This window comes from Macrobrachium nipponense, chromosome 7 (genome assembly GCF_015104395.2).
Source record: "Macrobrachium nipponense isolate FS-2020 chromosome 7, ASM1510439v2, whole genome shotgun sequence".
Lineage (NCBI taxonomy): Eukaryota > Metazoa > Arthropoda > Malacostraca > Decapoda > Palaemonidae > Macrobrachium > Macrobrachium nipponense.
In genome coordinates, this window is record NC_061109.1 from 100615382 (window position 1) to 100642257 (window position 26876).

A 26876-nucleotide genomic window follows, 5' to 3' on the forward strand; every position below is an offset into this window, starting at 1 on the left:
ATGATCTACGTAGTATATTTTACTAACCTTTAAGTAGATACCAAGTTACAATACTAAACTGAGTAAATAAATTGAACCTAGAACATGTCATTATTTCTCAAATGTAATGCATGACAATGGTCTGTTATAACCACATTGTACATATGGTGGGTAGGTCTAGAGGTACAACAGGCCTCATGCTGCCAATTATTGTAGTGTGTTGTGAAAAGTTGAGGAGGCGGAGGGTGGGGGCCGGTGGACGGGCACTGGTTGGGGACACTTCCCAAGGGAGAGGGAGCATTCATTTGTGGAGCTCCAAGGCAAGACCGAGAACGTGAACATCGCATGCAGCGTACGTATCCTATTTCAGACTGAAAGAGTTGCGTGATATCAGTAACCTGTTGAAACAAATGCAGAACCTATTTTATGTATAACGGTAACTTACCCTTTCTCCTATAAGAAATATAAGCTCTGCAGTTATTAACGGAAAGCATAATTTATTACCAATATTTCCTCCTTATGTGTGCAAACAGTGTAGTTCGAAATGAGTGGCAAAGAAACAGTTTTTACTGCACAATCTTCATAAGGTGCACAAAGTTTTGTCTCCAAGAGGGTTCCATTTCGTTTCTCGGTCAAAATGGGAAATCCCGGCTATGACTTCATAGTAAAGGATATGCTTATCATTGCCAGGCGACAATAACTGGTTATGTTCTCTCTCTCTCTCTCTCTCTCTCATCGGATTTTAGCTCCTGCCGACTTTTAATTGGAATGCCACAACATTTAGGGAAAAGCGAAGACATTACGAATAATACAGTTCATACTGTTTTAGTGAATATATTTCTTACCGGTTTAAATCAATTGCATTCCCTTGGAATAAATAATATCTCCCCTCAGAGGGATGCTGAAAATTCTTCCCTATATTTGAAAACCAGAGCGTGACACTGCGGATCAAGAGACGAACGTGGAAATCTAGTACTAGTCTTCTGCTTGCTATAATTATAGTCATTAGGTAGCGTTATTGAGCCAACCAATAAGGGCATTTCCTCAATTTTGATACTGGTCTTCAGTGTAATCACTGTTGTAAAGGCAACCGCCAACATCACTCGCATAGTTACATCTTCATTCTCCATACCTCAAGTAACCTGTTCATTCGGAAACTTGAATGAAAAGCGTCTTAAAAGTCTCCAAGAATCTGCCCCATCCGCCCTTCCATGTACACGCTTCTGCTTCATCGTAGCCGTCCTCCCTGCTCCTTGGCCGGTGAAATAGTCGGAAATGCACTCGTCAGTAGAACTTAGCGCAAATTTATAGTCTTTTGTAACTATTCGTAAGTCTTATTTTCATTTAGAAGAGTCCCATGCCCAATAGCTACCTTCAGGAAGCTCATGTTTATCCTTATCACAGTGTTCTAGAGTACAGGCGTTTATAAACCTTTTTTAAAAAAAGTGTTTGAAAAATCTGTTAAATGCTTAAGTAACATTACTCCCCAATAAAGAGATGCATTGTTAAATTCCCGTTGCAATAAAGAAGAGATCATTTCTTGCTTAATTTTGTCGTTAACACTGGACTCTGTAACAGTCGAGATGATTCCCCATCGTCTGATCATGATCAAAGTCAACTTCTGTTTTGGGAAAACTATCGACAGCGTCTATGCCACGTTTCCTTGGGAGTACTTTGTCAGGTAGGGGAAAAATGACTTGTCAACGTTATGCAAAAGAGATACTCAAAAGAAAGTTTGAAGGTATTATATATAATATATATATAAATATATGTAATATAATATAATATATATATATATATATTGATTCATATACATGTATGTATATATAAATTATATACACACACACATATATATATATATTATTATATATACATATGAATATATATAGTACATATACACACAGACAACCTGGACATTGATATCCTATGCACCAAAAACTTGGTACACGGATGTACAGCAAATTACGGAACTTCCAATGAAGAACTGCCAACCCCTTGGTGGTAGGAAATACTTTTGCATGGCTGACGATCCCTTCTCCCGAAGCCCGCGTCCTCTTCGCTTTCACTTCCGAACGATTCTAAGAAAGCAAACAGACTTGCAGTCTCGCGTCGCTAGGTGGTGTGAGTCACTAAATAATGACTCGGATCTTGGCGTTTGCAACCCTAGGCCCTGTACGGATAAAATGAGGATGTTGAATGCAAATAAGGAAACGGCAAATCTGTTGCAAGAATTGTTTGCACAGTATAAGTGACAAAGAAGTTAGGGTCCGTCCATGGAACTATAAGTGTATAGTTCCATGGGTCCGTCAAAGGAAGGACGAGTGATTTGAGAAGGTTTGTTATGCGGACAGAATGAATGCTTAAAAGTGAAAAGTGCAGGCCACACGCAGCGAAAGACATTCACTGGAGAGGAAGGATCTTACTTAACAGGAAGTTTAAAAGCGCAGGATAGAAAGAGGCAAATGGCGCATCATTATGCCTTGGGGGCTCGACGCACTGGAAATGAGCCTTCTCTACAGGTGCACGTGTCAGGGGGTTTGATTGGAATGATTGATAGCTATATATAGTTGGCGCAAGGCCAATGAGTTGACGGCATCTTCTTAAGCACCGTAGTTCGAGCCTCGAGGCTGAGATGTTTGCTTTTTTAAAATGTCTCTTTTTAACGTTTTTTATTGTTTTTATTTTATTTTACTTTATTTATTTATTTATTTAGTATCCTTATCTCGCTGCTCCTCTATTTTACTCCGTGCGAAAGCGAAAGCTTGTCCCTTAAACCTTATATTTGTATGCATTATACCCACAGCCAATTTTTTCTTTTACCGATGTTTCTTATTCAGATGTTTATTTTGCCTGCAATGACGCTGGTTATACTCACGCATGGTAACTGACATGACGCAGCTGCTATCCAAATATGTACTCCGTCGTGGACTACAGCCGGGAGAACTGAACAAAGGAATGGTGAAGAACTGTTAGTCATTGTTTGTTAGATATTCTGGCCATCAGTCTACTATTCAAATCATTTCGGTGACTGGGTATATCCATGTAAATAGTGATGTCATTCCCAAAATCTTTTGTTGTAACATCCTCTTTACAATAATACCTGTCATTTTTTAAATAACTTACAGCGTGAAGCGGGATATGTTGCAGAAATGTTTTGCATGGCCGTTTATCCATGATTGAGCAATTGAAATATGAATATGGCACGTCAATTTATATGTATGTAGCCTATGTATGCATATATATATATAGTATATATATATATTATATATATATATATATATATAATATATATATATATATATATATTATAGCGCGGGCAAAAAGTGACGAAATCACAGAAGGGGTAGTAAAGTACAACCTCAAGCGACAGATATGGAGGTCAGGGGATACAAAGGAAGGGGGAGGAAGGGCGTATGCCTCTACTCCCCAACCTGATAAATTATGATGAAAGCTAAAAGTAGAAGTAAGAGTCTTTTCTCACTAAGTGTAGAAAGCGAGTGCAATTATAATAGCACACACAACTCTAACCATATCTGAAGAGATAGACACTGGCACTTCATCAGGCAATACGATTTGACAATTTGAAGACATGTAGCAAATGTAACCACTCAAAAGCACGCATTCATACAAACGCAGCGCTTATTTGTGGGTAACGTTTGTGTTTTTGTTTTTCTGTTTCTTCTTTGTCGTCGAAAATCATACGGGCGAACTCATTCAGATGATTGCTGTTGCTGAGGGTAGAGTAATGTTCAACAATAATCTCGGCCGAGTCAGTGTTCGGTGGTACTAGAATCAGGCGCTCTTGCATAATTTTCACATGATCAGCGGTGGTTCGTCCAAACCGAAGCCTATTCAAAATGCGTATATAATCAGGTCTCAACCTCATAATTAGAATATTCCCACGCATCGAGACCGAACACAGAACTCGGAAGAAAGGCAAAGTCGCTACAAATTGACTAGCAAAAGTCACAAACAAAGATGGGATCCAAGTACTACTTGATAGTACCTAGGGATTTACCTTGCAGGCTGCACACCTTTGACTAACAAATGTTTTTAGTGAAATCTCAACACAATAGTGGCTCAGCTGATAGCAGCTAAGTATTCTTTGACCTGTGAGACTTGTTGGTAGGCCATTTGTTTTAGTGTGCATATATTATATATATATATATATATTATATATATATATATATATATATATATATTCGCAGAATGAAACGCTTGTATTGAACAAAAGGAACGAAAAAATCAGTAGAAATAATATTCTGAGGAAACGCCCAAAACAGGGATTTTCAGTGCCTACACAAAGGAGGCATTTAACTCCTAGTCTGTGATAACACGGCAGCCACAGTAGCCTGGATATTTCAGTAATAATAATAATAATAATAATAATAATAATAATAATAATAATAATAATAATGTACCTCTGAGTCTTTTCCTGGATGCGTAGCTTTCCGCCGTTGAGGGAGACAAGTTTGCGGGTTACAACCTAACCTGGTCACACGTCTTCATTACGATAAAAATATCCTGCATAAAAACTGAAGTATCAATTTCACAGCAGTAGTGCAAGGGCTAAGTACGTTTAATTATAGTGATATTGGTTGCAAATCATGCACCAGTACAGTAAGTTTTATGTAATATATCCAATCATATATATATATCATTCGAGCTACAAATGTCCTTTAATATCTAATTTGCTCTACCTCGGAATCGATATATCAATTCCGAGGTAGAGTGAATTAGATATTAAAGGACATTTGTAGCTCGAATGATTTATATGAATCACGGTGATGTGATAAGTATTCATATATATTTTTACGTATATAGGGCCTTGTGAGAGACTAGATACGTAAACGGAAGTAATTTAGGGATTTCAAGAGGGAATTGCTTGAACTTACCGTAAACTTTCTTTAGAGGGAAGGTCGCCAGAAAACTCAGCTCGTTACTTTAAAACTATTTATTTACAGATAGGCCCGTGCTGGCCTGGAGAAAAGTTAATTGATATTGGCCCCCACGTTGGGGCTTATAGTCTCATTCAATTCAAGCTGATTTTCATTCACTTGGGTTAATGCACTTGCGGCAAAGAGACGGCACGTGACTCATGGAGGAATCTGGAAAAGAATCCCAGATTAAACGAGATAAAAGGAAAAATGACTTCTTGCTTGATTAAGGCTAATTAATTCTCTACCATTGGGGAAGGTAAACTCGAATGGTTCACTGAGGTATGCACGAAAAACTTGGTCCTTAACAAGTCACAAAGGGGAGCACTGGCCCGATGAGGGACAAAGGGGCTTCTGATGTAGAAGGGGTAAAAATGAGAATTGAAAATGAATTTAGCAGAGTCGTATGGTAGTAAAAGTGCTGGGTTGAAGTTTACACTTTCAGACGTACCTTTATGCAATATTCTGTGTTATCCCTTGTAGAAGAATGCGGTCTGACCTCTGTTCAGGTCTGGGGTTCGTGTCCACCAGTGCGTCGTGGGTAGGCCTAATTTTGGGAGGCTGGCCATTTGACCTCTGTCCGAGATCACGTCTCGCAGCCGACTGAGAGCGATACTGCTTGGTTTCGAATCACGGGGGCTTCCAAAAACCGCCTCGAGCATTGCCTGAAAGGTGGTAAAACACAACGCCAGCAAATTGGGGGGAAGGAAAATAGGTCTTATTGTAGAAGTCCCTAAAATCCATCTCGAAGCCTAGCTACTCTTGTGACCTGCCTCTCTTACCCTAAGCTTCCGTCAGACCGGAAATATCAGTCCTACGGCATACCCACTCTCCCAACAACAGTCGCTTCAGAAGACGGCATGGCTGCTACTTTTATAATTAAACATAACTAAAACTCTGCTGGGAAGGCGAGGCGTTCTATAGACGTAGCAGCTCCCCCTGTTAAGAAGGCATTCACTCCCTTTCGGGCGTGAAGGTCTTGGCTTAAATAAGTTGATCGCCTCGACAACCCAGTTCTCCTACTCTAACTTGAAGTTTTTTGAGCAGCGATACGGCTGACTACAATGGCCTACCTAACTTAATATAGTGATGTAGTCTAGCCTAATAAATAACTACAGGTTGCTTGTGACGACAGTCTACTCTAACCCTAGATAAGGTACTTAAAATTCTACTTGCTACTACCATAATGCCCTGGTACTAAATCATTAGCCTAACCTACTCAATACAGTTAAATGAAGACGCAATCATTCCAGAGTGTGGTACGCACAGCAGTAGTTCAGCGACGGAACTGTTAAAATACATAATGAGAGGTAATGATGCGTTGGGGATGATGAGTGGTTAATTTACCAGGAGGGAAATGCAATGAGGTACCATTAATTATATTTAAGTGAGGGTTAGTATTACAATGGCTAGGGGTTAGAGGGTTAGTGCTACTGGCAGAGATCAAGCTGGCTACCTTCTCTGGGTAGGTGCCAGGATCATTCTGCAAATGAATGCGACACTGTACCTCGGGCACAGGTGTCAAGAGAGCATGTGGCTCCTTTTGTTAAATATGTTAATTACGTCCCTTCTTCTTCTTCTTCTTATTCCTCCAGGACCTGGCTATACCAGTCCTAGGAGTAGACGGAGGCAACGACTCTGGGGTAAGGCCAGAAACGCCGGCAGGAGCTGAGGCAGCGGTAGCCTGAAGGATTTCAGGAGAACACCCTACTTCGGTCTCTGCAGCAACCGTCGTAGAGGTGGAACCTACTGCAGGGGAGGCCCTCACTCCGGCTGCTGCGGCAACCGTCGTGAGGGGAAAACTCCAGGCTGCCTCCTGGTCGGGCAGTTCCTGGTTTTCCAGAGGAGGTACAAAGGTAAGGTCTGCCGGAGGTTCATCCTCAGGCGACAGAGGTAAGGATGAAGAAGAAGGAACTAGTGATTGGCCATGGGCTGTGGTAAGCTCCATGCCTGTTGGAGGATCTCCTGTAGGAGGATCCGTGGGTAGGTTAGGCGCCGGCACTAGCTCGGGGCCAGGCGCAGAAGTCAAGTCCTGTGGTGGCTCTACGTCCAGGCTGGACGGAGCTTGGGCACTGCTCAGTGCTGCCAAGTGGCACTGGCAGAGAGTTGAGGTCGACTGGACCTGTGACGGGTACCGGAGGTGCAATACCTCTCAGCGTGCCCTTGGAAATGGGAGACAGAGGCTCCTGTCTCTTGTTGAAGGCTAGGCCTTGTGGAAAATGGACAGTGTCCGCTGCTGGTAGTTTGCTAGGGCACCTAGGCCAATTAGTAGAGTGCCCTATTACGTTACAGGTTTTGCAACGGAACTGTGAATGGTCAATCTCCCTCCTTGGTAACGGTGGAGACTGTTGGTGGATGTACTTCCTAGAGGAAGTAGAATTTCGGTGACTCCTTGCTTTGGAGTGAATTGACATGGGGTTAGGACCCCTAGGCTTTTTGAATTGTGGTGAGGGAGACTTCATGTCTTGCCCTAGGAGGAGGTCGTAACCTCCTGGATGTAGCTTGCAACTGCAAGGGTACAAATTCTGGAAAAATGGGGTCTGGTGACCCTCAATTGGACGGTCGGAAGGATCAGCTTGATATGGTTGATACCTTCGATGGTGATTAAATGACGTCTATCGACGTTTGCCCCTCGGGGGATTCGGTCTTCCCGTATCAGGGAGATTTGAGCGCCAGAGTCGTCGTAGGCTCTGACGTGGCTTGGCTGATAATGGCTTTGGAGGCGTGCGACGGTTATAGGGCCCTTAGCTGGGGGTCCTAGAGAAGAAGGATTGGTGACGGCCATTGCGATGGCAGGAATATTAAAATTTGCGCACCCTCCATAGTTGGCAGACATGTGACCTTTGCGGCCACAGTCTCGGCAGAACGTGTTCCAGAACCTCTTCCGTGGCACTGGATGATAAGACCGAGATGGCCCCACAGGTTGCGAATCTGTGGAGTCACCAAGGCTGGCAGTGTGCTCTGGCACAGGTGAAACGTCCTCTGTTGGATCACCCTCGGAAACAAGTCCGGGGTCAACTGGTGGGCTTACCTCTTCCAAAAGGGAGGAGGTAGGCGGTAAAAAGGTAAAAGGCTGGCAGGATGCGGCAGGAATTTCCATCTCCGGCACTGGATCAGGACCAGGCTCACAAATAGAAAGGATGTCAGGCTGACCAGAGACGGCGGGACTAAGAGAGACAGTGGGTGCAGGGCTGGAAGCTGGCAGAGTGGCTTGAGCTAGGATACTCTCCTTACGGGCCTTCTCCCGCTTGATGTCGAGTTCCTTCTCCTTGAGAGCGAGCTCATGCTTTCGCTCCTCTTCCTTGCCTCCTTTCTGCTTCTCTTTCTTTTCTCTCTGCTTCTCCGGCTTTTCTCTGGTTTTCCCTTTCTTCCTTTTCTTGCAGGCGCGCGGCAGCCTGCTGCGCCTTTATCCACTGGTCTAGTGCTGGTCCAGTGTAACCGGCCTCCTTGCCCAGAGTTATGAGGACTCGGAGCCTCTCGAGCTCTACGGCAAGGAAGTCACGGGAAGCAGGGGAAGACATTTCCCTTAGCTGTAGTAGAGGCTGATGAAAATGAAAATAATGGCCAGGAAGGGTACGGAATGGAATAGGAGTGCCTACTGTGGGGAAAGTGGCACTCACTTGGAAAGGTGTTCTGCGACGTGGTAGAGAAAAAGTCTGAGAAGACTGGGTGCTCTGTGGCACTTGGGAAGTGTCCCGTAAGTTGGTGGCACTTCTGGATTGGCACCTTCTAAAGAGGTTGGAAAATCAAATGGAGTGTACGGCGTACGTCACACTTAAGGGCGTTCCTAAGTTGGGAGACGCTGGAATGGGCTACCTGTAGGTCCAATACAGTGCACGGCACTTATGAGGAGCGTTCCTTGGTTCAGTGATCCAAAAATGGTGGATACTCTATAATGAATGAGCGTTCCGTAGGACGGACACGCAGGTATAGGGCTACCTGTACGTCTGTACAGGTGCGCGGGGTCACTTATGAGGAGGCGTTCCTTGGGCAGCACTAGTAGTGCTGGTATTGCGGCACTTTGGGGAGGCGTTCCCTTAGGAGTGTTCCGAAGGATCACTGACCCTTGTACACGGACACACTAATTATTTGGGCGTTCCGTAAGGACGGACACGCAGGTTTAATGGCTACCTGTACGGCTGTACAGGTGCAATGGCACTTATGGAGGCTGGAGCACTGGGGTGTTCCCGACACTACATGCAGTATACTTAAATATACTGAAGTGAAATGGCACTGCTCATGGCAGAGGGTAATAGTGGAGGAGAGAAAGTAAAAGGTGGGAGTACTTCAGCAGCCAGTCGATGGACAGTGTCAGAGTTAGTGGCACTGTAAAATGATAAGACCTGACGTGCACTGGTGGTGGCCAGTCCTAAATTGGTAACGACTTCCCTGTCAGGAAGTAATGAATTTGCGTGGCACACTGTGCGAATTGTGCTTGCGGTATACGCAAGTCTTTCGTGATAAAGAAAATGAAAAGACCACTCGGGCAACGACAGGTAATGATAATTGAAAATGCTCAGTCCCTCGCTGAAGTACTCGGTAAATGAAATAAATAAAGGTTTGCAAACTGCAATGGACACATGCGCGTACGTATCACGCTGTGTAAATGAAAGACACAAGAGACTAACATAATGTTAATTCGGCATGCTATAATTAATGGTAAGATGTAGTACTCTTGGCTTCGTGAATACTGGGTTCTGGTTTTCTCTCTCTCTCTCTCTCTCTCTCGGAGAGGGTGAAAAATGATATATGAATGAACTCCCTTATATTTGAATTGAACTACTAATGTGTTCGTTTAATATGACGCAACTTGCGTTAAATTATCTACTTACGTTAACGTTTTTTGTGAAAGAATTTGCTTTTGATAACGTTTTTAAAAATTTAAAATTAACTCGCTCGCGGTGAACGATTTTTACGTTAATGTTAGCGGCTTGCGCTTATGAAATGATTTGCGTTTCAATATGAATTTTACAAAGACGCGTTTTACGTTAACAATTCTTGCAAGTGACTCTACTTTTAAGATTTACGTTAACTTTACGTAAGGACAAGTGAAAAATTACGGTAAGGATTTGAAAACGATGTTAGCAAACAATTGTGAATGAGGTTACGTTAAGTGAAATGAAATTTTCGCTCAGGCGCGAGGTAGTGTCGATGCGAGGTGGAAACACGTGAGGCGAGAAGAGCGGGTTAGCACCACGGTGTGCTAGCATTGATGGCGAATCAGCTGATTCCCTGTAAATGCGAGGCGATTTACAACACGAACGTTTAGTTTCTTATTCAAGGTGAATTACGTTAATTTCTCTGGCAGGACGATAGATACTAGTACCGAGATCGATATTATTTACGTTAAAACTTCGTGACTTACGTTACTTTGCTTAAATTGTTTAGATACTGTTGAAAGAGGAAACAAACATGGCTGCCGCTGTGAATGAGACGAAGGTTGGTTGAGACCGCGCAGGCGCGAGAGAGCTCTAAGCTGAATTCAAGCTGAGAGGTAAGCGGTTACCAACACTTGGAATGAAAACTAAGTTAAAAATGAATACCCTAACATATCACAGACAAAAGAATTGTACACTTCTTTTGCCGTAACTATTAGTAAAACACTCCTAACTAGCTAGGCTTTCAAACGCAGCAATAAACCCTGGCAAAGCACTTCCTAGTTTTGATCTGGTTCTTTCTGGCATCTATTCTACACACGTGCTCTGTCTCGTCCGACGAGGACAGCACGAAGTAACAGAGAATTCGCGGGGCAAATTGTTTGCTCGCCGCTAAAATAAAGCTCTGGCGCGTTCGCCGTTACAATAATAAGATTTCTACCTACGCTCTTTTAAACACTTCTACAATAAAATACTTAAACGTACCTTAAGCTAACATTGGTTATAGAATAATCCTATTAATGAATGGAATACCTTACCGTGAGCCAGTGTGTCTTCTTTCCCTGCAAGTGTGCTTGATTTACGCTTTGTACAATAATTTACAGTTTACGTTTTACAACGGATAACGCGATTTACAAGCTTTTTTTTAAGCAAGCTAGGTTCAATCCAGGCAAGATTCGCCAATTTTACGTATATAGGGCCTTGTGAGAGACTAGATACGTAAACGGAAGTAATTTAGGGATTTCAAGAGGGAATTGCTTGAACTTACCGTAAACTTTCTTTAGAGGGAAGGTCGCCAGAAAACTCAGCTCCGCTCGTTTACTTTAAAACTATTTATTTACAGAAAGGCCCGTGCTGGCCTGGAGAAAAGTTAATTGATATTGGCCCCCACGTTGGGGCTTATAGTCTCATTCAATTCAAGCTGATTTTCATTCACTTGGGTTAATGCACACTTGCGGCAGAGAGACGGCACGTGACTCATGGAATCTGGAAAAGAATCCCAGATTAAACGAGATAAAAGGAAAAATGACTTCTTGCTTTGATTAAGGCTAATTAATTCTCTACCATTGGGGAAGGTAAACTCGAATGGTTCACTGAGGTATGCACGAAAACTTGGTCCTTAACAAGTCACAAAGGGGAGCACGTGGCCCGATGAGGACAAAGGGGCTTCTGATGTAGAAGGGGTAAAAATGAGAATTGAAAATGAATTTAGCAAGAGTCGTATGGTAGTAAAAGGTGCTGGGTTGAAGTTTACACTTTCAGACGTACCTTTATGCAATATTCTGTGTATCCTTGTAGAAGAATGCGGTCTGACCTCTGTTCAGGTCTGGGGTTCGTGTCCACCAGTGCGTCGTGGGTAGGCCTAATTTTGGGAGGCTGGCCATTTGACCTCTGTCCGAGATCACGTCTCGCAGCCGACTGAGAGCGATACTGCTTGGTTTCGAATCACGGGGGCTTCCAAAAACCGCCTCGAGCATTGCCTGAAAGGTGGTAAACACAACGCCAGCAAATTTGGGAAGGAAATAGGTCTTATTGTAGAAGTCCCTAAAATCCATCTCGAAGCCTAGCTACTCTTGTGACCTGCCTCTCTTACCCTAAGCTTCCGTCAAGACCGGAAATATCAGTCCTACGGCATACCCACATCTCCCAACAACAGTCGCTTCAGAAGACGGCATGGCTGCTACTTTTATAATTAAACATAACTAAAACTCTGCTGGGAAGGCGAGGCGTTCTATAGACGTGAGCATATATATATATATAGATATATATATATATATATATATATATATATATATATATATATATATATATATATAGATATATATATATATATAACTTCAGGAAAGCTGAAGACACATGATGAGATAAAGGATTTATTCGAAACATTTCGCACAAGGAACTTTATGCATCATCAGTCTGTTAAAATAAAAGTACATTTTAAATTAATAAAAGTAAAATACTAATAAAAATTACAATCTAAAATTTGAAATTTAAAATTATAAGTTTAAAAATTAGCATAAATCAAAGTTAAAAGTGAAATAAGAACATTAAAACACAACTACTACAACAACAACCATTCGCTAAGAAAGGAGAGAGAGAATAACTAGAAATGAGATTGAGGTCGAAAGAAGACTATGCCAGGTATAGCGGAGACGAAGAACTACCGCTATTCAATGAGGGAACAAGTCTTTTGATAAATAATGACTCGAGCGTTTTTAAATACTCAGAGTCCTTATTGTAACCTAAAATGGAGAAGTGCTGTTTCTTGACTTCAATCTTACATTTGATGGCATGATTTTTTGATATTTTTGTATATATATAATATATATATATATATTATATATATATATCGAACTACAAATGTCCTTTAATATCTAATTCGCTCTACCTCGGAATTAATATATTTTCATATATGCTTAACCGAGGGGGAATTTATTAAGCGATAATAGAATTGGCGATCGACAGGCGCGAACCAGCGATCGCCAATTCTATTATCGCTTAATAAATTCCCCCTCGGTTAAGCATATATGAAAATATATTAATTCCGAGTAGAGCGAATTAGATATTAAAGGACATTTGTAGTTCGATATATGTATATGAATCACGTAATGTGATAGACATATATATATATATATATATATATATAATATATATATATATATATATATATATATATATATATATATATATATATATATATATATATATATATATATATAATATATGTTTGTGTGTGCGTGTGTAGAATATTTCAATATATAACGTTATGACAAAATATCTACGCGATTTAATGTTATTTCATCAGAGTGATGAAAAGAAATATGCGACAGGCTTATGATACAAATGATTTCGTGTGCCTTAAAAGAAACTACGAGTCACGCTCAGGAAAATCTGTTTATCGTTTACTCTTTACTGTATTATAAACTTCCATGAAAGACGATGCAAAGTTGGCGATTTCAAGGATATCCATGGACCGCATTCGGTCATGTTCCAAGAAGCAAGAAACTTTTAAGACTTTAGAGTCCTTGGCAAACGACAACTTCGTTCCAGTTCGGAACTTCGGATATTTCGTTAGAACCTCCGTACCTTCGACTATAACATCGTTCTGGGCGTTAGACATTTAAGAGGAGGTTGCTAAGTAATTTTTTTTTTCTTTTCATCGGGAGTGTCGCATTTCCTTCTAAATTATCGTAGCGTAATTAGTCCTGTTGTGAGGTGCTTACGAAAACGTTTATCACGCGACTAGAATACTACAGTTGGCGCTTGAGATTTCGTTGTCACTTCGTTGGCCAAGCTATAATAAACCCCGGGCTTCTGCAAGGTAACACTGGAACTTTACTATATATTGCAAATTTTGTGTATGTTCTGGGGATCTTCGAATCTCGTAGCATGTTTAGTCACTTACTAATCTTTGGCAGTCCTATATTTTTTCTGTGGGCGTTTACCCATAATCCGACGTGACTGAACGCCCAAAATGTGCAATGTTTAGAGTTTTACGCACCGCTCTAAAGCTTTGGTCTTTTACAGGATTTGTTTGGTGCGAGTCTGTTCTATAATGGTAAAGCTCCACGCATGATAAAGCTGCTCTCTCTAGCAACAGGTATGTAAGACGTATGTTTTCCCCCCGACAAGTTTAGTTTTGTGATCTTTTTTGTCACCAATTTTCTTGATTTTGTCAATACCTTTTTTTTTTTCTTTAATTTAACAATTTTCCAGTTAACTTTTTGTAAAAATTTACCTTTAAAATTTTTGTAGGGAATAATCTTTATTTTTTATTTTTTTTATTTTTTGTGAAGTTGTTCTTGTGATAAATTACTTCAATAGGTAGATTTTCTTTATTTTTGTAATAAAGTAACGTATTTAATCAAATATATTTACTTTTTATTATTGTAGATTTACATTTTTTATTTGTATATACTATTCTTGAACAACTTCACCTTATCCTTATCCTCCGTTCCTTTAGGGGCGGCGCCCCTTTAGGTATGGGGAGTGCTGTTGTTTATTTCGATGTGGCAATATACAAACATTTAAGAAACTCATTATCAAGTATATGATACACAGTTTGTCGCTGCTGAGGTTAAATGCAGTGAGTATATCCTTCACGCGCTCTCTCTCGGAAAGCGAAACTAACATTGATGTCTTCCAACCATATCATCCTCCGATTCTGGAGGTGATCTGATAATATCTGACGTCAGGGAAGAATATATTCCAAATGTTGGAAGCTCATCCGCATCCGATGAAAAAGCAGATGATGAAGATGATGATGATGACAATACAAAGTAGAGATATATTTTATGAAGTAAATGCGTAAAGGTCTGTGAAGGTCTGCTCCATGTTCGCAGGAAGATTATTGAACAACATAACATCGACACCGGAAGAGTGACGACCCAAGATATTCTACAGTTATTGCCTCGACCTACATCGTTTGCCAAGCGTCAAATTGTTCAAGGAAATGTTCTAAGGTTTTTTAGATTACTCACAGGCGACTGACTACCCTATCAAGCACACAGAAAAGTGCACTGCAATTGAAGCTCCCATGAAATTGAAGAATGATTCTTGGACCACATCATTTGAAGAGGTATATGTATGTGACTGCAGGTCCAAGGACTACTAGCTAAAGGACAGCCAGTGGGACATGTCTTGGATAAGCAATTTTGGGACCTCCGTTTTTCGTCAAAATATTAAGTCCATTGGATTTGATGTCATATCAACAATTCCCACTCGATTGCAGAACGATAAATTTCCTTTGATTTCTGAAGTTTGGGAAAGAATGATCAGTGTGTGCATTGCTTGGTATACACTACACGAAAATATAACCCTGGATGAGCAATTATTCCCAACAAAATGTAGGTACCTCATTCATACAATATATCGCCAACAGGCCAGACAAGTTGATAACTCAATTTTGGTTAGCTGCAGAGATAAAATAAAATACAAGCTCAATGGATTTCCATGTCTTGGTAAAGACACCACAGGAGTCCTGCAAATCAACCACTCTCCCAATATGTTGTTCTGGAGCTAGAGAACCGGGAAGCACTCCGTCAACAAATGTGGACAGGAATAAGATACTGATCATCACCAAATAAACCAAATGTGATCTTTAAATTTCTCGTAACAGTACAGGTAGTCTGGTCTCGAGCGACGGGGGTGGTAGTGATGGTAGTCGAGTGGGGTAGTAGTGGTGGTACTATATTACATGGTACTTTGGTGTTACCGGAGCTGCTTCCACTTGTCAGGTCATGACGTGTCCAAGGATCGTGGAGACATAGAATTCATTGTACACACAAATTCAGGGGTTAACTTACCTAAATATGAATATTTTTGAAATCGTTGGAGATTCAAAATGTTTGAAAACGGTGATATTTGCATAAATATTTTTGTACAATGAGTTACTGATAAAATTAACATTAATTCCATCTGCTAACATCAGACATCCAAACACGACTCTGGAAATCACTGTCTGGAGAAAATTTTGCATGGTTATGAAGATTTTCCTGTAACTCCTATAATGAGAAATTTTCTGGATGCGAGAAAGAAAATGCCGTTAAAATCCTCTGAAAATTATATAAGGTGATGAATATTTGCCAAAACTCTTACTTAACCTAACCATAAACTTAATCCGTTTTCTGGAAGCTAAAATTCTAAAGTAAAACATACCAAGACCCCAGACCTGTACCTACATAAATTAGTTTTAAATGCTGCATATAGCCGTTTGATGGCAACCTTAACTGAGTGGGAGGTAACCATGGAGCAGACCTTCACAGACCTTTACGCATTTACTTCATAGAATATATCTCTACTTTGTATTGTGTCATCATCATCTTCATCATCTGCTTTTTCATCAGACGCGGATGAGCTTCCAACATTTGGAATATATTCTTCCCTGCCGTCAGATATTATCAGATCACCTCCAGAATCGGAGGATGATATGGTTGGAAGACATCAATGTTAGTCTCGCTTTCCGAGAGAGAGCGCGTGGAGGATATACTCACTGCATTTAACCTCAGCAGTGACAAACTATGTATCATATACTTGATAATGAGTCACTTAAATGTTTGTATATTGCCACATAGAAATAAACAACAGCACTCCCATATAAAATAGCGGTCAAAATGACCGTTAGGTCGTTGAAGGTTTGAAGGGCATATCTCGCAGAGCAATAAACTAATTTCAGTTTCCTTTTAGCTCAACTTACATCGAAGTGAATTAAGAAACGTTAAGGAGAATCATGCTTGTTTGAGAAAAGCTACCGATAATACATAATTAGAATGTGAAATTGTGGTCAAAGTGACCCCTCGGTCGCTCTAGTGTTAATACGTCACTATATAGTATGGGGTGACGACCATTTATTACCACAACCATCCAGTACTTAGAATTTTCTGCAGCGTCCCTTCGTCCCCTGGCTACAACGTTCGTATTCTCTTATATATCTATCTTTCTTTCCACCCTCTCCAGTTCCTCACTGGACGAGTGGGTTCCGTACTCGACTATCAATCTTGCAGCCCGAGTTCACTTCCTGTGACCGCCAGAGAAGAATCAGAGGAATTGATTTCTGGCGATTAGAAATTTATTTCTCGATATAATGTGGTTCTGATCCTATAATAAGCTGTAGGTCCCGAGCTAAGAAACCAGTTGGTTGCTAGCCACGTAAAAATATCTAATCCTTCGGGCCAGACCTAGGAGAGCTGTTGATCAGCCCTTTTGTCTGGTAAAACTAAGATATACTTTACTTTTTCCACCCTCTCTAATCTATTTTCATAGTGCAACTGCAAGGTTTTCTCCTTTTACACCTTTCAAACCTTTCTACTCACAATTTTCCCTCTCAACGCTGAATGACTTCATAAATCTGAGCGCCTGGCCTTAGGCTTTAGTGCTATATTCTGCTCTATTCTGTCATTGAAACCAATTTAAAGATAATATCGCTCATTACTGGTTGTTTAGGATAGTAACTACTCCAGTTAGTACTACTAGCTGACCAACCTGGCGTTGCCGGGGGAAAAACTATGAAGAACTCAAAGAAGCTTCCCTACACCACCTTGTGCCGACTGTCCCTCTTATCCAGAAATTTCTGTACTAACCTGCCGGGGTAACTGAATGACAACCGGTAAATTCACTCTCTCTCTCTCTCTCTCTCTCTCTCTCCAACCTTCTCTGTTTCTTAACCTCTTTCTTCTCCCTAACCTCCCCTCTACCAACGCCATCTTGAATTGTCAATTCAAGATGGCGTTGCCTCTACTCTCCCTCTCCCACTTCCTCACCCTCTCACTATCTCTGTCACATCCTGCCCAACCCCGACCGTCTTTGGTGTCATTGATGTCTTATCCCCATAGTATTCGACAGTAAGTCATATTTAGTACGTGTACCGAAAATCGAAACTCGCATATATTATTTACTATGTATACTGAAAATTATGTATGATGAATTCATAACATTATTAAGGCTACGGGCTGAACCAGCCCCGTTTTGGGGAAGGCACCCTGCTCCCTCTGGGCGCCTTTGGTGCCTTTTGTTGCTTGAAACCCCATTATAAACCATCTTAGGGGACCCCACTAAAACCCTACCAAGTTTCATGCCCATCAGACCAGCCGTTTGGCCGTGATTGCATGACAGACGGATGGACAGACATAATGCCCATTATAGTAAGATTGGCTTAGTGAGTTTGTGACTTTGACACCGATTAGGACAGTGGTTCTTAGCCTTTTTCATCCTATGACTCTACGAAACTTCAGAATATTACCGTCAACCCTACAATGAATTTTGAAATGGTGAACCTGTAAGGACAACGTCCTTCACTATTTTTATCTCACTACAACGATTTGCCAATTTCTAATTTATGTCATTCTGTAGAGAATTTTCCGACCTTTCCGCCAATATAATTATCATGTATGTGCGCAAACTGGGTCTGTAGTTATTTATGTATGTGTCGGTGAAGAAACACAAATCGGCTGCCCTGAGTCAGTTTTCTCTCGTTGCGGGTCAGGTACTACATATCCGTCCGCAGCTGTGTTTATAAGCCTTGTTTATCTTCTACGGGCTGCTCTTGAGCAAGAGCCCGTGCTAGCATAAAGCCAGCTTAATCTTAAACAACAACAACATGTTTATCTGTAATAAGTCATCAGTATACCCAGATATCTGCCTCTCTGTCTCGTCCTCACAAACCTTGTGAAAAGGTAAGCTACAACAAAATGATAGGTAAACCACGGTTTAACGAAAATGCCACGAGCAAAAACCTTAAAAAATTCTCACCTTCTAGGGGTCACGACCCCCAGGTTAGAAACCGCTGTGATAGGAGATAAATGAGTAAAACAGTTGAACTTAGTAATCAAAGAGATATAGCTAAAAGCAGTCTTTTGTTCACATCCAAAAGCGAAATTGTTTTTAACGGGAGATGTAAATCTTTCTCTAGCGCCTCTTCATTTATAAATTTGCGTAGCTGATTCGATGAAGTTATTATCTATCATGAGTATGGAAGTAAAGACTGGAAATATGTGGATAAATATTGTTGCAATTCGTCAAGTGCTTGACAAAAAGAGCAGGATTGGTGTAATAATCAAAACTACAAAATAATGTATAAATTATATTTAAAGAAATTTTCTAAAGATAAAACATACTGCACAAACTCAAATTATATGCATGCAACATCAAGCATTTAGTCACTCGTGGAGTTTGCGAGGAATTGATTTCCACCGCTGAGGCCTATTTCTCAGGCACCCAGATCCACTTAGCAACTTTTTGCTACAACAGGTGTGCATTGGATTTAACATTTCTGATAAGTTTGATATTTTTTCTTCTCTTCTCTTCGCTAATACTGCATAAATCGAGGTAATAACAAGATCATTTTTCATACCACGGATAGTACTAAGCTAAAAGATAACTCGTAAAGATTTGAAGGTGCCATGAAGCAAGTGCGCATAAATTTTCCTGAGTAAAAAAAAAAAAAAAAAGTTCGTCTGTACTCCCCTTCTCCAGAGGCAAACATCAGAAAAGGTTTACCTTTGTTTTCGTAAGTTATTTATAAAATACCAATTCGCTCTCATGATTAACAAGGTCATTGTTGCTCTCAAGGTCTGTCGCCTGGGTGATTATGTGATTATGTTTACCTGAAGTTGCAACAATCGCCATCCATTGTAACGTGCAACAGTTATGTTTACAGAATTCTTGCATTCCAAATAAAATGTTTTCTCACGTTTTTATTTTAACGGGGGAAGAAAAACCTCCCTTAACGGCAACCACTCACTGCTCCCGCTATGTATAACTTCTGCTATATATCATGCGAAGGTAACAGTTGTAAAATAGTATCTTATTTGGTTAACTCGAATACGCCGAATGCTACGTGCAACATTTTTTCCCGGATAATTGTTGTTTTGAACTACTAGTAGGCTACTGCTGAAAAGAGCAAGTGCCTTTTGGACAATTACCCCCCAAAAAACATTTTTCGAATGACTGTTCGTACACCGGTGCAGACAGGCAAAGTAATGCATTGTCTCTATAGGATCTCTTGGACACGAGCTTGACTACATTTTCATTTGTCTTCATCTCAGGAGCAAGTTGACAAAGTTTGCTCTGGTGATTCCTGAAGGTGAATATGTAACTTTAATGTCAGGGTAGTAGTAGTTAAACCTAAGTCCACCACTGTTAGTTTCAAGTACGAAGTAACCGAAACCCCAGAACTGCAATCTCGTTGTTTATGAATACGAGTGTAATTGTTGTAATGCAATTTACGTGGGGAAAACGATGCGCCAAGCACGTGTATACGGCCCCTTAGCCAAAACAATCTTTCATAACTTTGGATGATCGGAATGCTGGGGGGAGAGTAAAATGGCCTTTGCTGATGTACAGTCCTGTTCAAGTGCAGGATTGTCATCAGTTTATCATTTTCATTTCATTTCTCATTTTTCCATCTAGCCATACTTTCATTTCACCTCTGAATGATCTTACAGGTCCCAGCGTTTGGGCTGTGCCCTAAATTCCATAATCCATCCAAGCACGTGTGCGATGGTTGGAACACCTAGGAAGATCTGTTAGAACAAACAGGCTTTTAGCAAAATCACCGTTCAATGCTATACGGGATCGTGCAGAAAATAGTGATCCCCGTTTATGCTGACTCATTTTCAATTCTCTCTAGTCGGGTGGCGACCATGGAGCTGGCAGTAGTGGAAAGTCCTTGCACTTTAAAATTGAAACCTTCCTTCAGTAACAACGAGAGGTCCACTGAGATCCCACGTTTTAATTTTTACTTTTAGTGTATGTGTGTATATCCCTACATACACCAACACCACACACACAACACACACACACACACACACACACACACACACATATATAATATAAATTAGTATATATATACTTATATTATATATATATAATATATATATATAGATATATATATATATCATAACGCATGCAACTTCAAGGTCAATATTACAGTATTTTTCATTAGAATGATTATTATGCTTTCTTTGGTAGTTTCCCATAGCTACGTTTCTATGTTTGTTTACTTTCGAGAACAGATAAAATCTCTGATCTTTTGTGATGTAGCAGAACCCAGATTTAAATTACATTAATTTCATACATACCTTTCCTCCTGAAGAGATCATTTTTTTGTTTTATTTTTGTTATTTTATGTATGTTTAAAAACACGTAAGAACGATTTTCTTAGAGGTTTACATACTCTCTTTATGCGAGATAACTCCTGGCTGGCCGAGTTGATCAAAATTACGTAACATTTACTCATTAGCAATGCCGCTGAATGCTCCAGAATCGAGTGTGGTGAAGATAGATTGGCTGTGTGTACACATAATACAGATACATGCGCGCGCATATATATATATATATATATATATATATAATATATATTATATAATATAAAGAGAGAGGAGTAGAGGAGAGAGAGAGAGAGAGAGAGAGAGATAGAGAGAGAGATATATATATATATATATATATATATAGAGAGAAGAGAGAGAGAGTAGAGAGAGAGAGAGAGAGAAGAGAGAGAGAGAGAGAGAGGAGTATATGTTGTCATAAACGTCACTGTGCATTTGTTGTTGCTTCTCCTGCACTCAAGTAGATTAAAGGAAGATGGAAGAGGTAAAAGTAGTGTTCAGAGATGTATCACCTTATTTCTGTCACAAACAGTCCCTTTGATCATAGTCTTCTCTCATAAGTAATTTACAAGTAAGTAAATAATAAAGACATACATCCCAAAAGTCATTTTTGCGTTTTCACCCAAACTTAAGCAGGAAGTAATTTCAACTCACGCCTCACCGCCTTTGAGGAGAGTACCGAAGTCATTGTGGTAAATCGCTAGGGAGTGATCTTACTGAACCCATTGCCTACCTGTGTGCCATTTGCGCGCCTACCTGACATGAACTCACACCTGGTTCTCCATTCACCATCACCCTTTCTCTCTGATGTTAATGACTTATCTTTCGTTCACCTTTTTCTGGACTCTCGTATTGGCTGCCTATAGTTCCCTTTCCAACTACCTCCCAGGATTGTGCATCTCGAAAGAATATGAAACAATAGGCCAGCCAAGTGTGATCACAACAAGCAAACAATGAACCGATGGTCATCTCTTGGTATATATAAAGGTGACAACACCTCGCAGCATCAGAAGAGGAGAGGCCGACGGACATGAGTTCGAGTCTAGACGCATGCAGTTTGTGTAGATGTGCACATACTTGTAATAGTAGACTATGTTTTCTGGTCATTAGTCTGTCCACGTAAGAACCCGCTAGCCAGTTGATGATGAAGGGCTTGATGAGAAGTACTTATAATGGTTGGGTGTAGCCACTGCTTATAACCTGAAGTGCATCCTCCTCTTACCCCATTCTCCCTGGGTTTGAAGCAAGTGCAATGCTGATTTCCATTGATGTTCTCTGCACCTGCATACTGGCTCTATTCTACACATGTCTCGTCCACGGACAAGGTATAGTGAATGGAACAATACCTGCATTGCAGATCCGAGTATGAGTGCTGGTGTTGTGTGTCACCAGTAGAACAATGGTGCCACCCTCTTATTGCCAATGCCAGTGCCATATCTAGTCAAACTTTTCCAGACTAGTGTGAAGAGTGTTATACATTTTTTCCTTGTACCAATCCCTTGCAAGCTTCCTATTTCCCATTTCATTTACAAGTATTAACCCAGTGTAGTTCATTGTACATATCTGTAGTAGAGTGGCATGTTCTTTTGAGTGTGTCAGTTGTACAGTAACTGGTAATGCCACAGGACTTTATTTTTAGCTCATGCATATCTTCTTCTGATCCCCTTTAGTGAATTACATGTATTTAGTGGACATTGTAAGTTTGCCTTAAATCTTTTCTGTTCACAGGAGGGCAGCCAACCAAAGTCGTCAGTGTGTCAGTTGCCAAGGTCATTGTAGAACCATTTTCATCTCTTGGCCTTCCCTCCTCGTGACAATATATATATAGATATTATAAATATATATATATATATATATGTATGTGTGTGTGTGTGTGTGTGTATACACACGCACATATATACATTGTGTGTGTGCGAGACGTAGAGAAGGGCTGACGACCCCATTTGTCTCACGCATATGGAAAGGATACAGTGGTTTCAGATTGAGTTAATTTTTAGCGTTCCGATTCAAAAGAGGAGCCGTTCTAGGGAGATAGACCTTGGAAGACCACTTACGTGAGTCGTGATCGGCGTGAAGGCCACGTAGTTATCAAGTGCTGTGAATAAGCTTTATGATATATATTCATATATTTTTCTTGTGTTCATTATACCAAGTATAAAGAAATTGGCCATTTCCACAGACGAACGACACACCTCAAATTGTGTGACAGTCATATATATGCCCTTGGTGAGCGGACCGATATTTTTTTTTATAAGTGCAGGAATGCTTTTTTGCTGCTTTTTTTTCCACTGTTGGTTGGCTCTGGCAATAAAGGTGTGTTGGTATTCGCAAAAAATAAGAAAATAGGAACATGTTTTTCTCCCAACCGGTTTTTTGGACGTTAAAGAAAAAAGGAGAGAGGAGAGCGATATTGTTTTGCAAAAACGACTTTGGCTACAGGCAACCAATGGATCATAAGTCAGTAAATAGTTCTAAAGATTTAAGAGCGCTTTCTGTGATACTATGGTACAAGAAAATCATAGTCATCGCAGTATGAATATAAGTCATCTTCTGATACAATTCATGTAAATAAGGATAAGCAATCTAACTTCTATTGTCTACAAATGCCATTGCGTTTTCATCAGTTCTGTGAGCTTCACTTTCCCCACCTCTTTGAAAGGCAAATTGTCTTCTCGTTCATTCTGACTCCTTTTCATCGGTACTGGGTCGTAGAATAATTTTTTGCATCTGGTTGTGCACGAGTGATTGTAGAAAACGCCAGTTCCAGCTGACCGTTGACAAGAAAGGAGCAGGCGATAAAAAATGAGAACAAAGGGAGCCCTCCAACGATTATGGTTCTATGAGATATTCGAGAACAAAGAAACAATGATAATTTCGATAGCAACTTGGCGTTTTAGTCGAAGTGTAAATATAAAAGAATTCCCAACGTGAAACCTTTCCTTAAAATTTGCGCATTTTGTATCTTTCATCTGTTCAGTGCATATGACAGATATTCCATTTTTCTTAAATATTTCTCCTTTCAGCTTTGACTTTCTCCACGAGGCAACTGAGTTTTTTACTTGCTTGTGTTCAGCTTCGTGTTGCGTAGTCGTTTGTAAGTAAAGGTGCGTCCACACGGACACACATTGTTACCATATCATAGGCGAAGCAGGATGACGTCATAAGCGGGGAAACGATTGAAGTAGTTCTGGCAACAAACAGTGGTACCAGATGAGGTTGTATACCACTGATTTTACTACGCTCACAAGGCAAAGACCGGCAGACAATTGTTAACTGGTAACAATGTTTGTCCGTCGGACATTGTTCGACCGTGTGGACGCACCTTAAGAGCTTTGGTCCGTCTATTACAAATCTTACGTGAATTATTATGAAATGGACCCTGTTTGATATTCAGATGTGTTTTGCAACCGCAAGAGGCCTCCGATTTTTTCATTTCTTTTTTGTATGAAATGATTTTGATTCGATAATGACAAATTCTTCAAAACCCCTGGTTACCGGTTCCTCCGCATTTTGCTGATTATTAATACTAATTTTACCTTCGTTTCTAATCATCCCATTTAAATTTTTGTGTCCTTGTCATCTACGATTGCATTTTAAATCTGATGATAAAAAAATAAATGTAAAGAGCTTTAAAATTTAAAGATCCATAGACTAAACATGGAATCTGAAAACCCTGGTTCCCCATTCTGTTCAATACGGTATATGCCCAGTAGCGGGGTAGTGCTGTCAGTGCACCTCTAGGGGTGCACTGTGGGCATTCCTGAGAGTTCTTTGCAGTGTCCCTTCGGCCCTTGATTGCAGCCCTGGTTAGCAGAGGTAACACCAGAACCAGGCAGCTGGACGGGACAAGGAGAAAGGGAGGAATGATAAGCAGTCGTAAACGTGATATTTACATATCCTCCTGGTGATAAGACTCAAGAACAGGATGATCTTTCTTCTCTTTGATGACAATGCCTGGTGGATACTGCACTCACAAGTAACAGTCCCATGTTGAAAATCAAGATATTTAATATTAATATTTTAAAAGCACACACTTCCGGGTCAGACAGAGGGAATTCAAAGACTGTTTTACCAGTAATCTCCCGATTATCCAGATCAAAAGAACAGAGGTCAAATTAGGATAAGGTATAGATAAACTCTACGGGAGTAAAGCGACAACTCTGACCCTGTACCTTGTCAATTCTGCATAACCGTAAACATATATGCTTATAAACGACAACCAACACACTTTAAACTGAAAAATAGATACAAAAGGCAATTTGCTAGCTTATTTTCCCATATTTGTTACAAAATATACTGTATAAATAAATTTTGGAAAAAAAGAAGTGAACCCCTTTTTTTTCTTTGCATAACACGCTTTTCTTTTGCGTGATTTCATAAATCATGACAGATTTACATAATAACAGACTGGAAATTTCAAAAGCTTTCTCTCTCATTTCCAGAGTGCTGTGTCAAAACTGTATACATTGGCCTTCTCCAACACCACTGTATCATGGAGGTCCCGTATACCTCTTTGAAGTCTAGAGGGGTCTGGTCATTGAGAGATAGCAAAGAGAAAGCATAGTAACATTAGCCAAGGGAATTTTTGTCAGCTGAAATCCTTCCCTGCCTCATCCTCAGAAGCACACAACACTTCTCCAGAAGTCTTCCTGTCAGAAAGCCCTTATTGAGTCTCGATTCGAAATAGCCACCCTCTGGACTTCATGCAGGCCTGCAAACTTCATAGCTGCAGCCCCCATTCAGCACTACTAACATGCTCGCCAGGTACCCTTTACTGATGAAACTAAAAATGTGATGAAGTATATTTTGTCCAGAGTTGTAATAAAGTATATTTTAGTCAGTGTAGCAAATCGTGCAAGGAGAAAGCAAGCCAGCATAAGTAGAACATTAGCTACCACAACCCATCCCCAATGGCATGGTCGGTTTGGTCTTGGCTTGCCACCTCGGTCGCCGCGAGTTCAATTCTCGGGTATTTCTGGTAATAGAAGTTCACTCTCGACATGGTTCAGAAGTCACTCAAAGCTGTTGGTCCCGTTGCTGAATAACCACTGGTTCCATGCAATGTAAAAACACCATACAAACAAACAACCCATCCTCGGCAGTGACCAAACACTGCTGGAATTATAACCATTAGATTAATTTGGAAAATACAACAACAAGGATAAAACATTGAGGGTGACTGTATGGCATTCTCTGTGATCACCCTCGATGGAAGGCAACATAAGGAATAATTTTGTGCCTTCATCACGTACTGATGTACCTGATGAAGGCACAGTGACAGAAAATATATCAAGCAATGGTGATGAGATGGTTAACTTTCCCCAAGAACAATTGGGGCAGCTAATTCTAAGGCCCCGTCCACAAAGTTGAGCTTTGCTTGACGAACTTGATTCGATGTGACATCAGAAGCGTAGAAATAGTGGGCACTGTTTCTCCGCTTTTGACGTCACATCGAACAGAGTTCGTTGAGCAAAGCTCGACTGTGTGGCCGGGCCTTAAAGGTTCATGCAAAGAAACAATGAACTTGAGTAATACTCTGCTAGTTCGTACAATATTGCCAAGGGCAAAACGTGTTACAATTAAGATCTCGTTCTAATCCTAAACTTCACAAGAAGGAAGAGTAGATCCATTTTTTCACTGCAGAAAGGATATCATCAACTGATGACATGGCAGGCCATCAAGTACAATTTTATTAGGAATATCAAACTTTTCAAGACTGATCCCACCCTTGGCATGAAAGTCTTTTTATATTTTGCTCCTTGGGCTAAACTGACATTATCATATGATACCTTCAAGCAGTCATCAATATAAAAATGATCGAGAATCCCATCAATTACTGTCTGATCATAGACGACATCATTGTCAAGTGCAGTTCATTCTGTAAGTTATGGGTTTGCTAAGTGAATTCCCATCTTACCGCCAAAGAAACCAAAGGTGCTCTCTGTCTTAAACTGGAACATCCACCTGATGAAACAGAATCT

The 26876-nt window shown here is 40.5% G+C and overlaps 1 long non-coding RNA gene across 2 annotated transcripts in view; it reads left to right on the plus strand.

Moving 5' to 3' along the window:
- Positions 1–248: 248 nt before the first annotated feature.
- LOC135217065 (uncharacterized) overlaps positions 249–26876 on the plus strand; it is a 57666-nt gene continuing 31038 nt past the window's right edge. Inside the window, exons 1-2 of one of the 2 annotated variants that reach the window (XR_010315031.1) lie at positions 249–331; positions 13820–13892. This is a non-coding gene — a long non-coding RNA (uncharacterized LOC135217065). Of the gene's footprint in view, positions 332–13356; positions 13614–13819; positions 13893–26876 lie in introns of those variants that run through there. The other variant, XR_010315030.1, reaches the window with a different exon arrangement.